Here is a 16,202-nt window from a genome sequence, read left to right as displayed (position 1 = left end):
TGCCATGCTTCAGACAGGCAGTCTTCCAAGCTGTGCCATGGCTGAGCTCTCAAACGCTGCCTCCAAGCTTGGCACAATCACTCCAGGGCTGCAAACCCAGCTCTGTCAGACCACAGAGCACTGGCAGAGCCCAGGACCCTACCTGCACCAATCTGCAGAGCACATCCTAATCCTTTTTTATACTGCAGTTTTTCCAGGCAAACACTATGTTTCCACTGTCCCTGGCACGCTCTGGTTCAGTGCCCTACCAGAAAAAGGAACACTGTCAGTGATTTCTTTAATTGGAAATAACCTTTCAAATATTAATCCAAATAATTCAAGGTTTCCCCACACACACACCTGAGCTCCGCCAAGGAAGAACTTTTGCTGGCAACTTTTCTTAATCCAGAGAAAGCAGAAAGGTGTTGCCACAGCACTGTGCAACTGAGTGATGCAGATGAGAAACACTAGAAACATCTTTATTATTATCTTCCAGTACAGGGAAAAAAAAAAAAAAAAAAAAAGGAAGCATACTGAAAAGTTCACTGATCCAATTTAGTTTTCTCAGTCTATCACCACTTAAACACTCCAACTCACAATGACAATAAGCTAAAAGTATGCATGCTTGTTCCAAGAGCAGAACCCTTCTCCCACACAAACTGGAAAACCACTGATTTATACATAACTTAGACATTTAGTAGTATTCCCACAGGACTTCTGCTTTCTTGTGTAGAGATGCCTGCTTTCAGAAGGCCCTGTTTTCATGGCTAATGGGTACTATTTTCTGCTATTACAAGCGATGGAGTCTTTCTAGACTAATAAGACCTATCACTAGTGACTCAGGCACTAGGAATACTGCCACGTCCATTTCTGACTCCTGAGGCTCACATGGCATGTTTTTTTAGTCAGCCTCAGTCCAGTTCATGTGACAGATGTCAGAAAACACAGCCTGTCCTGTCAGTCTGCTTCTTTCCTAAAGAAGTCGTCACATTCACAGAGCCCTAATGGCCTGTTGGAAATGCTTCTGAATCACTAAGGAAGATACTCACCCCTAACAAAAATCCTTCAAGTCTGATGAGAAGATTCATCATTCATCCTGCCCAAGCCCGGGGATGCAGTCTTCTGGCCATACTGTGAGGTGCAAGCTATAGCCACCTCCACTTTCCTAATTTATCTTGTGTTTACAATGTCTCAAGAGAAAACAAAAAAGCAAAGGAGCTTCCTTTCCCAAGCTACATTTGACAGAACTTGCTTGTCCAAGAACATCTGACACAGGCAGACTGTTTTTAAAACAGTCCTCCTGCCTCTTGTACCACACTGACCAAACTGAACAGCTTAGAAAGTTAAGTTGTGCCAAAAAAGGAGAGTTTAAGTCAGTATGTATATTAGTTTGATGCTGTATAAGGAGGAAAGAACCAAGATGTTCAGAGTATGAATTGGGTCCAATGTGATACTTGGTTATTTTACTCCCAGTACTACAGGGTAAGGAACCATTTGACAGCATGCGTCCCAGAGTTATTGCCAAGTGGTTTCAGTTGTGAGGGGTCTTGAAAACAAGCGATAAGGAGAGGGTTCATAGGCCTAATCTGCCCTCCTCAGCACACCTGGAATCCCCATTGACACCACAGGGGGGTTTGGAGAAAGCAAAGAGGTAGTACCTGGCCTCTCAGCATACCTTAGTACTGAGTTTTAGCTACATATTCCACACACGCACTATAAACAACTTGCCCAGTGCTGTCATTTGGGTTTAGAGCTGCCTATCTTCATTTCTGCATATGTCACTGCTGCTGTGCCTCAGACCAGTCTTAGGACTGCTGAGTGGTCGTGCAGTTTTTCTGTGCATCCCATTCATCAGAGCAATCCAGTCCAGTTGCCCTGAGCCATGCTAAATGGTGTTTGAACAATTAAGCTGCCCTACGCACATTGCAGAAACCTCGTCACAGCTCCCAGAATTTCATCATACCTTCTACACAGGGCTTGTGAAATCTGAGTAGACAAATGCCTTCCAGCCTGTCTCATCGTTAGAGGAACTTCCCCATCCTCCTCTCCCAGAACAGCAGAAGACTTGCTCAGGACACTCTGTAGTGGTGGTCACCACTCTTGTGCACAAAAAATAAAGCAAAACCTCACACCAGATACACTATTCTTCTAATGCAATAGGGAATGTAATATGTATCATGGCTTAAAGTAGAGGTTACAGTAGAAGATTTGTATCCTTAGTAACATAAGACATGACTTCTGGGTCTGCACTGGAAAACCAAATCGAGGACTGGTATCTACTGTTCGCAGATTTCATTACAGTTCTGGATGTCCCACAATTAGAGGTGAAGACATCTGTACAGGTAAGTAGTCAACATCAAGCGAACTAGATTAGTTAGTACATCCTGCTGCTCACCTGTTTAGCATGCAAAATAGTGCAATTCCCACTGAAAAAACTCACCCGTCAAATTCCAGGCTACCTTCTTGGAACTAGGCCAAAGTAAACCACCCAGTGCCAGAGGAAGAAGAGGAGACAAACTCTACTTTTACACTAGTTAAGACTCCTAACACACCCAGAAATGTTACCAGTGAGGTTTCACCTGCTCAGGTGCCTTGACAAACCATCTCCACACATTACTTGCTGATCAGATTTTATTTCCCCCCACAATATTAAATATTATTACTACGACCTTCAGCCCAGCCAGTATGAATATATGGCAAGAAGTGTCACTGGGCCAGTGCATTTTGATTTCACACTTCTTACCATATACATTCACACTGATTGGGCTGATGGGTGACAGCTATCCCTTGATCTTCTCAGATACACCATTACCCCTAAGAATCTGGAGCAGTGACTGACCTAAAATGTTACTTCTGCAGGAATTAGTCATCCTTCAAGTGCAGAAGCTGCTGTCTCCCAAGAGTTGAACTGAAGCAGTACTCATCACATCCATTAGCACAAGCAAACATTCACTGTTACAGTTTTAAAGTAACGGGCTCCAGAAGCCACATGCTGAGCTCATGACTGGAAGATACATGATGAGCACATGAAGAACATAAACAAAAGTTTAAAAACATTTCTGACTGACTATGGTAATTTAAGACAGTGTTTCCTACTGATGGCTGGAGGATTGCTATGTGGGTTAGTTCAAGTAACTCTTCCTCTGAGAACACACTAAACATGAAGAAACAGCGTTGTCAAAACACTAGCAGCTGGTAGTATCCTCTGAACTCTTGTGTTTCATCAACCCCCAGTTCACACTGTATCTGTCAAGCTGGAACAGACTGTATGTAGTTCTGGTAAACTGTGTTTTAAGACAAGGCAGATGCACTAGTATCAGACTGTGGTTACTCAGTCAAATGACACACTGCCTAAATAGACAATGCACTGGCTAAAGAAAGAGCATGTAGAGAGGCAGAAGCTGTTACCTGTGGGCAGAGAGGGAAAAGTATCCATGGAATGAAAAAGCTCCTCACTGTTTTCAGAGCTGGGTGAAGGCAGAAAGCATTCTGCTAGTTCACAAACAGAGGGTAGGTCCAATACGCTGCTCTCCTCTAAGTGATGACTTGGTGATGTCTCTTTTCCTTCCATAGTCCCACTGCAGAAACATAAATGTGATTAAGCTGGGTTTTTAGAGCATGAAAATCTAAGCAGAAGTCAACACAAACGATCTGGCATTTTTGCACTGCTTGATGAGCTGAGAGAAGCTGTTCTTGCATATTCGTACTTCGTTTAAGAAAATAAGAGCAAATTTAAAGATATAAAGGAAGAATAGCAAAACCCACAGACAACAGCCCTGAGCCCTAAGTAGGATAACTAGGAGGCCATAACAAACCTGGGTTTCACAAAAGCTTCCCAGAAATACAGATTCAGGCCCCAAAACTAGAAAGCCATGGCGTATATACCCTTCAGGGTATATTATGTCTGCAGTTTAAAAGGAAATGTGTTCTGCAGGGTCCCTTTCCACCAATGTCTCTAGAAGCAACAAGTTAAACCCATCCTTTCTGGCTCTGTTCATGAAGTTCATCACACTCACTAGAAGAAAGAAAAAGCATTTTAAAACTTGGTAGTCTCAATCTCAAAGGGATGGCAAGGATTTCCTGGTGTGGAGATGCTAGGGCAGCTGTGTTGTATACCCAGTGCACAGCACTTTGAAAAGCTGCAGTTGAAGCATCCCCACATCCCGACAACCTTCTCTTGAGCTCCCTCAACCAGTCCACCACTGCAGAGGGCAGGAACAGGCAGCTGGGTAGAGAGCAGGACAGGGCTGGTGCCACGCAGCTCCCTATCAAAGGCCACAGTGGATGGGCAATTCTTTTGGAGGATGAAACCCTCCAGTCAAGCAGCTTCAAGCAAAGCCACGCGAGTGTCTCAGGCAGGAGAGAAGTGAAAGGCACCAAGTGAACTTGGTGGGGCAGGACCTCAGAGAATGACAGGGAGAGCAAGTACAAATCCTTGGGCCAAAGTATGATTAGCACTAACTCAGGAAGAGGGGCTCTCAAGGAAAGATGCAGAAGAGCCCCAAACACACTCAATTCCCACCTGATACCTCATCCTCGAGCCTTTGGCCACCCTGCAGAACTCCTTGTGAGGCAGCTGAGACTCTCCACTAACAGTCAAGGCTCTGAGCAGAGCAGTGTTGTACTCCTGCTCACACCTCTAGCAACACCAAATAGAGGAAGAACTGACCCAGTCCTTACCACAAGGCCTTATGCCATAAGGATTTTCAGGCGGGAGCTTCACTTAAACACCCACTGAGCACTGATGATGGGACTGACTGGGGTAAATGTGAGCTGACACCATATTTTTTTCCTGTCACACAAGTAACAGATGAAGCTTTTTATGGAGAAGACATGGACAGAACAAGAATGCTTCTTGTGAAATGTGAATTTAGTTCCTAGCTCTTACAGAGACTCCAGGAGATTTTGTGCAAGTTCCTTCCTTCATCTGTTTTGTCTAATTATATGCAATTTAAAAAAGCAGATTGTGGCTATCTGAACCACCCCCTCCACCAGCTGTATCCTTCTGCTATTTTGGTAAAGAGTGATAGGACAGAGGCATCGGATCCAGTGGTTCAGCAATGGCTTGGAACACTGCAGGCTCACACTGATTTCCCCTTCTGTAAAATGAAGAAGGCAACACTCCCATCTCAGCTGTATTGTCAGTGAGGAATGCTACAGCCACAGGGGCCAAAGAAATCCCTAGAATGGATTATTTCTGAAAAATTAAGTAAATATCTCTATGCAGATTAAAAAAAAAAAAAAAAACAAACACCATTCCTTAGGTGTTTCTGAGTTGAGTAAACTTGCAGCTAAGATGCACCTCTGACCTTTGCAGAATGCCAACTAATTCGCTAACGAACAGAGTGGAGATGTTGGCTGCGATACGGGAGACCAGCTGCCTTGCCTTGGAGGGACAAGCAAGGTCAGTGCATTCACAGAAAGCTTCCAGGAAAAACAGAGTGGAAGGTTAAAACCAAAACAAAGTATACTGCCCAACAGTTACTTCCCAGGGAAGTTTCTCCTCCATTGCTCTTCATGTCCCAAAACACAGATGATCTGTGCATAAGGACCACAGAGAAGAAAAAACTTTCCTCAAATATCGTTTTCACTATTTGTGCTACTTTTTAAGTACATTAATATTTTAGAGAACAAAAGTGCCTACTTCAGTCCTTGGTCTAGAAAAAAAAACAACACACCAAAAACCCAACCAGTCTTACCCCTCCAAGGGCAGGTGGGAGATTATAGCAAAAGGAGCTGCTGGTGTGGGACCACAGCAACTTAATGCTGTCATCGATGTGGGTTGCTGTGATCCAGGCCATCTCTGCCAGCTGCCTGTGCTGGCCTCCCTCCTTGTAATGCCACAACAGGGCTAACACCACGTGCAGCCATGTGGATCAGGTTCAGATAAAACAAATCACCTCTTAAAACAAAAGCAAAATTTTTCCCCTGGCTCAGCTCCCTCTAATCCTAAATCAAGTATACAGCAGTCCTACTCCCAAAACTGATAGTGAGACTTGTTTGTGAGGATAAGCAAGACCTCAGCTCAGCCTTGGGCCTTCAGGCATGTGAAAGAGACACACCATTACCTCTGTGCCATACCTGGGAACAGCGCTGATGCGGAAGCAGTCCCCTTGGACAGAGTCCAGGAGCAAACAGTCTGTTACTGCTTCAGGATCCCCTCCTTCTTCCTTCACGGTCTGTGAATCCCAGCTCACTGGAATGAAACAAACAGGTCAGTTACATGTTTTGCATCAGCTGATCTGGCTGATGAATGGTGTGACCTTTCAAAGCACATATGCCAGCCGATGTCAACAGTCAAGTATATCACTGTTTGTCAGGTCTGGCACAGAGGAAAGTTTTTTCTAGGAAATAGAAACACCACATCTAGTAATACCCTTCAATCTTTTGACAGCAATGGAGACGTCCTGGAAAGGGGTTGGTACCCTCTAGAAACAAAGCCGAGATTTTCTTTACAAGGAGCTGCCAGATGGGCTGTTTATTCAAAACCGGTAAAGCAGTGAAGCAAATGCTAGCTGGCATTTTTCCCTTCGTCTTGTGGAGGACCAGGTATTTCCCCAACAGGTTTATCTAGCAGTGCTTTGACGCCAACACTGATAGCTTGTGCTGAGTCAAACCTTGACCAGGAGATGTGTTTTAGGAGGGCCAGTGTGTGGAGCAAGCCACAGGCCCAAGAAACCCAAATCCTGTTTCCCACCCTCTGCCATTACCTCATTATTTTCAGCGTGCAACCAGGACAAACGTACTTTCTGGAGGAAGCAGGACTTACCTCCAGGCCACCCTCAGACTGGTGGCATCACACTGCTGCCAGGAATTAATTTCTCAAACGCGTGCCGCTCGGCCCTGCACGAACACACTGGGTCGACAGCGTGCCGTGGGACGTACGATGGGCACGTCTGTGGGTGTGAGGTGCTGGCGTTACCAGCTGCCCCCCTCGGCTGGTTTTGGGGGGCGCAGAAGAAGGGGTTCTCTTCCTCCCAGTCTTGTTTCCTTCCCCCTTTCCTGCAGGCAAGAGATACGCATTATTTCAACGACTGGCAGTGAAGGGAAACAGGAGCAAACATAGGTCAGCCTCCTGCAAAGCCAGAACCCACCACAGCGTCATCATGGCTGCCACCTCCACCCCCCACCCCCCCCCCGCCACTGAGGAAAAAAGCAGGCTGCAGCACCCGCGGACAGCAAAACATCGTGGAGGGGAATACGGCGAAAGCCAAAAGCATGCCAGGGTTGCCCCGGGCCGGGCTGTAGCCCCACAGCCCCCTCAAACCCTCCTCCCCGCTGCCGGGCGGGAGCGACGGGCCGCGGCAGGACCCTCCCGCTCCCAGGCCGCCCTGTCAGGGAGGTGAAGCGGCCAGAGCCATCTTGGCTGCGGGCAAGCGCGGCCGGAGGGACCCCGGGCACGGAGCCGTGGGGAGGAGAAAAGGCGGCGAAACCCACGGTGACACGGACACGGGCGGCAAGAGGAGACACGGAGCCTCCGCGCTGGCGAGAGCGTCTGCGCGGGCAGTGGGTCCGCCCCTGGGGGCGGCTGGGCCGGGGAGTCCCGCGGGGCTGCGGGCGGGCTTTGTGTGGGGAGAACGAGAAAAGAGGAGAAAAAATACATAGAGAGAAATACGGGGGGGGGCGGGCGGGGAAGGGGAAATCAAAGCTGCTCCCAGTCAGGTTTCCTCAGAACACGTTTAACTCGGTTTTAATTCTCTGAATTCAGAGGGGAGAGGTTTTGGTACCACCGCCCCTCAGCTGGGTGAGGTGAGCCAGCAGCGGGGCAGCCAGCGGCACTGTCCTGTGCCTGGCACGTGGGTCTTTTGTCTCAGCCTGCTCCGGACTTGGTCGTTTTACACCGCCGCTGCACAAGCCCTGAGCCAAAGCGCTGGAAAAGCCCCGAGCAGCAGCAAGCACAGGGCTGTGCTGGGTCTGTGGGGTGGAAACATCCCAGAGGGGCCCGGAGAAGGAACAAACGCAATTCTCACCGGGGATGTAAGCCGGCGGGTAGGCTGTGAGTCTTCCTCCTAGGGTTTACAGAGCTCATCTGCAGTAATTCATATGGAGGTCAGGGAAAGGTGAGGCTGATACCTGCAAACTAAGATTATTAGAAAAAAGATATTTGTGGAATGGAATTAAGATCAATTTAAGATGTTTTAACCATTTAACAATTGTGCTGCAGAACAAATACTCATCTTTTGAGGAATAGTTGGAATAACTGTAGGATAAGGAACTCATAAATAATCTTGCTGGAAATGGTATGGCCTTGTAATGGCAGGTGCAAAGAAACATAAAGAAGCTGCAAATTGGCAACAAGACCAGACCAGGCCAGCCTTGAAGGACAAGATGTAGGTGACCGCAGGACTGAGTTTGTGCAGAATTAAGGGTCAACTGGCGGTCACAGTGAAGAAGACTACGAGCCTTCATCTGAAGGCCCCTGACAACCAGCTGAAGTCTCCAGCTGACATACACAAGAGACATTAACATATGCTAAATGAGTTCCCAGAAAAGTTATGAATATGATAAAAATGCAATTAATATGTATGATTAAGGTAGTATAAATGCTTGTTGATTTCATTCTCATACACACATTAGGAGGAGCTATCCCCTGTGTGTCCAGTGCTGTCATAAAGAATGCCTGTTTTCTAAAACTCCAAAATTGACTCTTGGAGAGTGAATTAATTACCACTTTCTGGTAACAAGGCCAGTCATTGGCTGCTGTGCAGCAAGGGTGTTCGTGCTCTTCCACTGAGGAGTTTAACAGGCAGCACGGTGGAAGCATTGCAAACCCTGCTGGGAAATACGATACGAACCAGACTGAATTTGGGGCATACACATCACTTTGGCCCATGGCACCACTGCCGTGTGCTGCAGCAGGCATGGTGACGAGGACCCCTGTGGCAGTCATGGGGGAGCAACACAGCCATCCTCACCCTCTTAACAGAGGGGTGCAGTGAGTGCTGCTGGACACAAGCCAGACACTTTCACAGCGAAGAGAATATATTGCTGTGCCACCCGACAGAGCGTGCGCAGCACAGCCAGACATCCCGGGACACCACTGCCAGTGGAGGTCAGGGAGCAGCCCCTTTCATTGTCTGGACAAGCAGTCCGGGAGCAAAGCTGCCAGCTGAGGAGAGTGCTGCAGGGGAGAGCTGGCTGCACTTCTTGGCATGCACACTGCCACTGAGACTGGGAAGGAGCTGGTAGGTTTTTTCCAAGAAGCTTTGACTGTGAAGTTGCAGGTGGCAAACTGATGTGTTTAGAAGGAAGTTGTTAAAAGGAAGGAAATAAATTTGAAGTTCCGTGGCTGCCAGGAGGGCTTCATTCTTCTCCCAGGTGAGCTGGCTCTAGCTGGGGAAGGTTCCCACAGGGAGAACCTTTGGGCCTGCTTTTCAGGCACAGAAGCTACAATTCTGCCTTGTACTTAGCCTCCCTTGAGCCAGGCCTGGACTTCTGGGGTCACTATGCAAGCAGAGATGCAAACCTAGCTACTTCCTGGGCTGTAACTAAACCCAGACAGCTCTAGTGCCAGGCTACCCCTTGCCATTCAGCGTCTCTCCCCAAGAACTACCCATCCCTCTGGGGAGTGGGATGGCACCTTTTCTGAGCTAAGGAATGCAAAACATCAGCCAATCTGCCTTATTTAGCTACGGGAGCACATGCAATATTACAGCATGCAGAAACCAGCCATCTCTGTGATTTCACCCCACTGGATCATCCCAAGTTTCTGCCATTAGAAAATCTCGGGCAGTGGGGAACGCCACTGGTAGGTACTGCTGGCTCCTGGAAAAGCAAGGAGCTTCAGCAAGCAGAACTGACAAGGAAGCTGTAATTTTTATTAACAAACAATGCCATCTTAACAGTTTCTATTTGTCATATTAGGTGGACAGCCAAGTCTTTGAACTTACCTTCATTTCCCACCTCTCCCTCACCAGAAGAGAGAGGTCCTATGCCCTCCTGATAGAGCAGTGCACTCCCTGGGTCCCCCTGCCATTATAACCTACACACTTTACCTTTATTCCTTACGGACTGCATTATCAACAAAAAGATCACATTTGCATACGGTATTTAGGGCAAGTCTGTAAGAGTGTACTATTCTCCTCCTTTTTATCAGTTTGTTAGTGTTAGCGCATGATAAAACTACACCAGCAGCCGTGTCTGAAGTTAATTAAAGCAAAAGGTACACAAGAACCAGGAAACACATAATTAAACCCCACACTTGATATTTACCAAAGTTCAAACTACTGAGAGTCACAGATGGGGAAAGGAAATATGTTTTCTGACTATTGCAGCTCTGTTACAATGTAAGTTTTCAGAGTGTTGATGGTGTTGGGGCCAGAGTCTTAACCTGTACAATTTCATGTCGTTGAAGCTAATGAGTATCTGCTGACTTACCATCTTAAAAACTTAGCATCAACAAAAAATCTGTCTTCATAAACAGTAGAACTAGCGAGTTCATGTCTTTTCAGTCCTTTTCCACTGTTGCACCACAGGGGAGCAACTCTGTCTACTCACTTCCTTCTCTCACAATAGCTAGATGGGACTTTAGTGCATGAAAACAGAGTAACAGCTGAATAGCTTCTATTCAGCAGGAAGTGCCCAGGGCAGAAAGGGTGCTAAGGAAACACAAACAAGGTTGACTTTCTCAGTGTTGATTTATATAAAGGTTGTTCTGTTGTTTAATAGAAATGATTAAACCCAAGTTCGTAGTCTGTATACTTAAGTGGTTTGAGTTCACAACGAACTAGCCCCTTGTTCTCAAAACTGAAAGCAAAGAAGAATATCAGTATATTTAAATCTATTTTTGCATGTGTTTTACTTCCCAGCTCTGGAGACTTTTACTAAGATGGATGGAGGATCAGGCTGTACTGGACTCCCATTCTGAAGTGCCCCTCAAACCCTACAGACAGTGCTTTCATGGCCTTTGCTCTGGAAAAGCCTCTTGCGGTTACCCCAGGCATGAGTGTTTTCAGGCTTCAGGCAAGCCAACGTGAGAAACAGCTCTTCGAACCCATGAGATGAGAAACTGCAACTTGCAACTCACCTCTACTCCTTCCAGACCAGTAAGGTTTGCTGGTGGTACTGCAAATAGCAAAGGGCTGAGGAAGGCTGGAAGAAAAGCTGTTTTCGACCACCCCATGAAAGGTAAGACACCTGGCATTCTCAAGTAACTTTTTGCATGATCATCACTCCATCACCTATAGCTGTGTCCTTTGTGTGCTCAGCTGCAGAGGCAAAAGACATAAAAGCTGCATGACGACAGCAGACACACAGGAGCATCTCCAAGCTCCCTGGTCTAAGTGTATTATCCATCCTGATTCCTACCAAGGCCAGACCTGGGTTAGCATACTTGGGGGGGAATATACTTGCTTACCTGGGAAAAAATCCCCAAACCATACCTGTGAAACCCCCCCAGAAAAAGGGGTTTGGTTGCCCTAAAGCTCATTGATTTATCCAGCTGTGTTAGCTGGTCAGATGAAGAATATTACCAGTCTCTCCAGATTTGCCGCACTTAAGTATCCAGGACCACATAAAAAGACACTGTGTGTTTCATGTTTTGCCACACCAAAGGCAGTCATTCAAACCAGCAAACCTCCCTGTAAAGGGTCAGTTCCACTTAAACTGAAATACCCTTCCTTGTCATTACTACCTCCAAACAGTGGTAACTGCAGGGCTAATGCCCTGCAGAGTTTGGACTGAACTATCACAGAGCACTTAAAGCTGATTCAGGTTCCTGGTTAACACTAAGGTCAACGTATAAGCTATCCTACTTGTCTTTCTCATGCATAGTCAAGTAGGCATCAACCAAGTTACCCCAACCCCATAAACTGTACTCCGGTAACTACTTCTCTTCAAGACAGGTTAAGGTTACGAACAGAAATGCAGTTGTCTGCATTACAAAAAGTGGGTCAGCCAGGCATCTGAAAAATTCTTGGCCTTCTCTTCCCTGGCCATAAGACAAGTAATGCTTTTTCCTTCCTCCTTCAGTAAGTAGAGGTTTAAGCCTTTTGCTTGCTGCGATCAACACCCTAAGGTACAGGAAGTTTCAAAGACCAAAAGTTATTTCTGTTGTACCACATGCCAGTAAACTGACTTCTTTTTTTTTTTTTTTTTTTTTTTTTCCACTCCCAGGAATCTGTTGTGGGTCTGCCAGAAGTATCTGACTTTTTAAGGTGCCACTTCTAAAGTCAACATGAAATCATGGGAGCCAGTTCATGTATCAATACCATGTCTTGGAATTTTGTCATTTCAGGAGGACCTCACTCTCTTCAAAAAGTAGTTTTCTGTGGCAAAGGCTTGAAAATGTGAATGTTGGGGATATTCTGGTACAAGCAGGAGACAATTTTTTTTTCTTACAGTCCTGTACCAAATCCTGTGTCTCTCCTTTGAGAGCCTTTGCTGGAATGGGCACAGAAGCATGGTTCCTACCCCTCTGATAGTACCTCTCTTCTTTTTAGGGCTACCCCCTTTGCATCTGCTGCTGCTTGAATCGACTATGAAGGAAAGTTTTTTAGGATGTTAACACTATTACTCTTTTTTCTGCTTAAACTTTTAGCACAATGGATGCAGACGTAGGGCTCTCATTTCCTCCCTACAGAGAGCCTTTCTGCATCACCATTCACTAACCACAAAACAAAAGCATTATGTGACTCCAGGACATACACAAGGCACACTGTAACTTAGCTCTCATCTTGCACCTAAGCATAACTTGGGTCTGTCTTAACTGTCGTTGTATTTCCGCCTTCCAGACTTCCCCTCTTGCAATGTGTTTCTGTTTAAGCCTCCACACCCATGCTCTTCCCTTGCATTCTCGCTACCCAGTGATTTTGTACATCCTAATTGCTCTCCCTGTGCTTGGGACACAGCTGCTGCCCAATGGCAATCCTGCACTTTGCAGGCATGATGAAGGAAGCACATAGAGCAGAGACATTTGGGGTAACAGGATGGGTCTTATCTAGGTTAATCTCTCAGTCTCCCTTTGGGGCAAAATAACCCTTTAAGCATTGGTTTCTCCTCTGCTGTTTATCCCCTTTCATTCTTATTTCTACCCTATGAATTGAGTGATCTAGAGTCTCTTCTGCTTCTTAGTCACCATACACATCAGCCAGCAACTGGATTCCATTAATCCTGGCAGGGAGCATGTGAGTTTCCAGTTCTTGCACTCCTGGGATCTGGATGGAAATTGTTTCAGCTGGACCTACACACATCTATACGCACATAAATATCCACCAAGGATCTGTCATGTTCTCATGTATTTGGGCCCTTAGGGAATTTCCAAAAGATGCTTCCAGCCTCTCTTCAAGTAAACAGTCCCAGGTGAATGGGAAATAAGGGCTGGCTTCTCACCTAGATTTTCCAGTGCCTGATAAAGTACAGAGTTCCAGCAAGAAGTGTCAACTGCAGCATTCACGCGCTTCTCTCCACTAGAATTCCCTCAGTGCTTAAGAGCTGAGCCACCTTCACTGACTTCCTACACTGCTAGGTTCTCTCCTCTGTCTAGTAACAGACTTTTGTTATAGCAAGCACATCAGCTCCAAGTTCATTACCTATCAGATTTGATCAGAGTTCAAAAGCAACTTGAGATGAGCACATCCACATTGGCTTTGTTTCTTCTAGAAGCCAGACTCAATAAAGAGAAGAGTCAGGACTTTAATCTAAAAGGCTGGCCTCCTGCAAGTGGGGTTATGATGAATAGAGTGAAACAGAAGGCCAGAGAGCATGGAATGCTGGAAGGAAATCACCCTCTGCTCACAGAAAATGTTACTTGGTCCCCCAGCAGTTCTCTCCACTGTATTGCTTCAGGGAGTTTCTAACTAGTTTTTGCAGCTGTCAGCCCTTCATTTTACTTTAACTGAGTTCTAATTCGTAAGACATAGGATTGACAATGGCTTTGGTATTAGTTTCACACATCAATTCTAGGAGAGCATCTTTATAATTTAAAATGGAGGCTCCATTCTAATCCTGTTTAGTCTATCTTGATTTGAGATGACAGTCTTATTACGCGCCCCATACATTATGGTAGGGTGGGTTGGGGCTTTTTGGCAGGGTTGGGTTTTTTGGGAGTAGTCACACTTTTTCCCATAATTTCTTTTTATGAGGTTATGGCTGCTAAAGTCTGTCCCTCTGCCAAGGTCCATTCAAGAAATGTTCACTTCTGGTGCCTGCATTCTGGCTGAGTCACAGCTAAAGGACTAAAGCTCATCAAACGCCAGATGTGTGTCAGTGCCCCTACATGAAAAGGGCTCTGCTGAGCTCTGACTCTCTACAGAGACATGCTGCTGCTGGAAAGGCAGCAAGAAAATGCTCAGAGAGCTGTTGGCTTCCAGTTCTTCTCCAGTACTCCACCTGGGCAGGGCAGGGCTCTTTCCTGAGCTGTGAAATGCTCACAAAGTCCTGCTGGTTTCCTTGGGAGGCCTGGCAGTTATGCCAGGAGGAAAGAAAAGGCTTCTCTTTGCTGCTCCCTTTTTGCTTCAGGCTATTCAGCAGTAAGAAAGTGGTTTTGGGTCTTCCTCTTGTGAGCTGTCAGCAGAGTCAAAGCACAATGGAAATTGCCTCCCAGCCTGGAGATAAAGAGGGAAGCAGAGCTAAACCTGGCAGAGTGACACATTAACACATTAAGTGATCTTCCCCTCAGTCTGTGGCAGCCCTCAGCTTGCTTGCAAGTGTTCACATGAGCTACCCTGATCCAGTGTCAACATTGGGAACATGTTATCATGCAATAAATCTACACGACCCCCTCAGAAGGAACACTAAGCTATCACACTCACCTGCAGCTTCAATCCTCACAGCTCCAGAAACCCCCACTACTACTGAAAGATTTAAACCAACAGTGTGTTTTTTGTTTTAAAGAGATTGGAGCCTTGTTGCTGGCTTTAGGCTAGAATTTCTGGTGTCTTTCTAGTTGCATTATTCATGGCTTCCAGTTAGCATAGGGAGCCTATCCTGTAATATCTTTTGGAGCAGGAAGAGCTGTGCTGCTTCCAGGGCTGGCACATACTCACTGCTTCTCAGCCTGCTTTTCCACTCCCAGTGCTGACACAGCCTGGGAGAAGGAAGACAAAAACTTTGGACTTGGGCTGAGGCAGGAGAACCCCACAAGACCTTTGCCCTGCTGGAGCACAATTTCATACACCGTGTTCCTGAGTGAGCTGGACTTGAATTCCTTGGGTGAAAGCACAGGACTAAGACTAACTCTGCATGTGAAGAGACACAGAAGAGGCCCTGCCCTCTGTCCTAAGGCTTATTTATTGCCTAAAAGCAAAAATATATTGCAGACAGAGCGCTGTTCTTTGTCCTTTGTCTCCAGACATAAGCTCCTTAACTGCTTTTCATGAGAGTTCCCTCCCTAATCTGTTATTTTTAGATTAGCTATTTTTAAGAGATTGATTGATGCCTACTTACTTTGAGGTTTTTGATGCTCACATTTCTCAGCACTGAACGCTCTGTTTTATTTGCAGTTACATCACACCAGTTTTTATTCCACTGACTGGATCACAGACAGAGTTTTGTCTAGGCAGGCATGGGAACAGAGACCTCTAACTCAAAAACCCAAATTAATGAAAAAAAAATAATAATAATAAAAAAAAAATCAAAGCTGTAGTGACTCAGTCACTGGCTCACGTTACTCTGGGAACAGAGCCAATTCCCTCGGGTGGAGACCTCTTTTCCAGGGGTGATACAATCTGTGAGTCCTGGCCTCTCAGCACTTTTTAAATCCGGGCATAGTAGATGACAGAATTTGGCACGTACCTCAGGGCTATGTTATGCTGACAGGCAGGTATTCCTCTTATACGTTCAAATGTAACTTCAAAGTTGCAGATTTTCCTCCTAAAAAGCAGGAGAGAGATGAGCAGGGAGAACCCTTTATTCCCCTCCAAAAAATCCAAGTTTGCTGATGGAAATCTACCAACTGCAGTGACCTGCTGGACCAGCATCACCGGCTCCCAGCGCCAGCATCACACAAGTCACTGGCACCGAATTCTCTCCCATCCCCACTGCCAGTTTCTCATCACCCCCAACTCGGATGGATGGCCCTACAAGACGCTGCAAGGGGCTCCCTGGCTCTGCAGAGCCCTGCCTCTGAATGGGCACCTCTTCTGCACCCTGGCCAAGCTCATGCAGCAAAGGCTTGGATGAAGCGATGCTAACTGCAGTGTTTGGCATCTCACCCTGGGGAATTTCTGCACCCCTCCTTTATACAAAAAAAGGAAACAGAAGTGTACCCAGACATGGATACCATT

General features: G+C 46.3%; 1 long non-coding RNA gene across 4 annotated transcripts; it reads right to left on the bottom strand.

Moving 5' to 3' along the window:
* Positions 1–3,037: 3,037 nt before the first annotated feature.
* LOC122154331 lies at positions 3,038–15,795 on the bottom strand. 4 transcript variants are annotated; one of them, XR_006166216.1, is made up of 5 exons: positions 15,712–15,795; positions 7,950–8,059; positions 6,749–6,981; positions 6,061–6,175; positions 3,038–3,557 (listed from the first exon to the last, which is right to left on the bottom strand). It is a non-coding gene; the product is annotated as an uncharacterized LOC122154331 (long non-coding RNA). The 4 variants fall into 4 exon arrangements; XR_006166218.1 differs by lacking the exons at positions 7,950–8,059; positions 15,712–15,795 and adding an exon at positions 7,429–7,524 and having other exon boundaries at positions 3,326–3,557; XR_006166217.1 differs by lacking the exons at positions 7,950–8,059; positions 15,712–15,795 and adding an exon at positions 7,417–7,509 and having other exon boundaries at positions 3,326–3,557.
* Positions 15,796–16,202: the final 407 nt, after the last annotated feature.

Source organism: Tyto alba, unplaced genomic scaffold (genome assembly GCF_018691265.1).
Source record: "Tyto alba isolate M040663 unplaced genomic scaffold, T.alba_DEE_v4.0 Super-Scaffold_100000100052, whole genome shotgun sequence".
NCBI classification, from domain to species: Eukaryota; Metazoa; Chordata; class Aves; order Strigiformes; family Tytonidae; genus Tyto; species Tyto alba.
The sequence above is the reverse complement of the archived record's forward strand: the minus strand, read 5'-3'. Positions and strand labels throughout refer to the sequence as shown.